At 37.2% G+C, this 1,296-nt stretch overlaps 1 protein-coding gene across 4 annotated transcripts in view; it reads left to right on the forward strand.

The window, feature by feature from the left end:
- NR2C1 (nuclear receptor subfamily 2 group C member 1) overlaps positions 1-1,296 on the forward strand; it is a 59,230-nt gene that overhangs the window by 46,990 nt on the left and 10,944 nt on the right. The window lies entirely within an intron of this gene.

The following is a 1,296-nucleotide window of genomic DNA, read 5'->3' on the forward strand; positions in this document are numbered from 1 at the left end:
TGTCCACCCTCAGCATTCCCTGGGGATCTTGCTGCTAGTTTTGAGGGTTAAAGACTACTTAGATGTGAGTTTTCACTTCTTCCTGTTGTGTTCCCTGCCCTCAGGAATCATCTGCTGCATTCCTTCTGTGTGCCGTTTGTCTTATCCCCTAAGATACAGGAATGAGTAAGAGGGTCTCAGCCTTCAGCAAGGTTGTAATCTAGTAGGTTCTAATACTGGATTAAACTCATAAGGTAGAATGCCATAGAGCAAGTAAATAGGTTTATAGGTGGCATCTAAAGAGAAATGATTAACTGTCTTGGTAGCAGAGTGTAGTAAGAGACTGTTTCTTCAAGATAGTGAGCTCTGAGCTAAATTGTAAGAGGTGAATTAGCACTAACCAGGACCTAGTGTGAGAAAAGGACATTCCAAAAAGGGAAAGCAGCATCTCATGATCCACTCTGTTTATTTGTTCTTCTTGATATCCTACTCCCTTAGATCTTTTTTGAGTTTTCCCTTTGCTTACCCTTCTCTGAGTCTCATCTTTTTTCTACACAGTGTCATCTCCTCAGAAAGGCTTTTAAAAATCTCCTTATATGAACTTGCTTCTATCATATAATATACGTTTTATAATCATGTGGACATTTTATTACCTAAAATTACTTTTATATGTATTCTACTTATATAGACGATATAAGAATCTTGAAATTATACATGTGCTTACTATATTGCCTATTTCATGCACGCAGACTTAGTCTTTCTTCAGTGCCAGGAATGGTAGGTAGCCTAGTGTATACAGTTGTCCCTGGCTTGGTTCTAGGACATGAAAATTCATGGATGCTTACCTTTTATATAAAACAGCATAGTGCTTGCATTATACCTAATGTAATATAAATAGCACTTTATGCTCACTTGTAACCATTGGGAGATTGCTTTGACTATTTAATTGACTTTTAGGACTCTTCTACTGCTTGTCCCATCCCCATATTTTTATCTGTGGTTGGCTTAATCCAAGGATCAAGACCCACAGATACGGAGGACCAACTGTACTTTATGGCTTGGCTAATTCACATCTTTCTTATATTTGTGTCTCATAATAACTTTGAGCCAGATATATAGAACATACAGTAATCTTTGCGTAGTGTAGAGTATAACAACCTCCAATTTCTGCCTATTTGTGATTGGATAATCAAGCAGGTGGCACAGGTTTAAAACTCTTGTCTCTTAACTTTTGCTCTAGCGATTTCTCTACTCATGCTGATGAGGTTTCTAATCCAGATATTTAGAAAAGGACTTTTGACTCTTTTTTTTTTTTGT

This window comes from Echinops telfairi, unplaced genomic scaffold (assembly GCF_000313985.2).
Source record: "Echinops telfairi isolate 266 unplaced genomic scaffold, ASM31398v2 ScPeMD7_2;HRSCAF=8, whole genome shotgun sequence".
Classification (NCBI taxonomy): domain Eukaryota; kingdom Metazoa; phylum Chordata; class Mammalia; order Afrosoricida; family Tenrecidae; genus Echinops; species Echinops telfairi.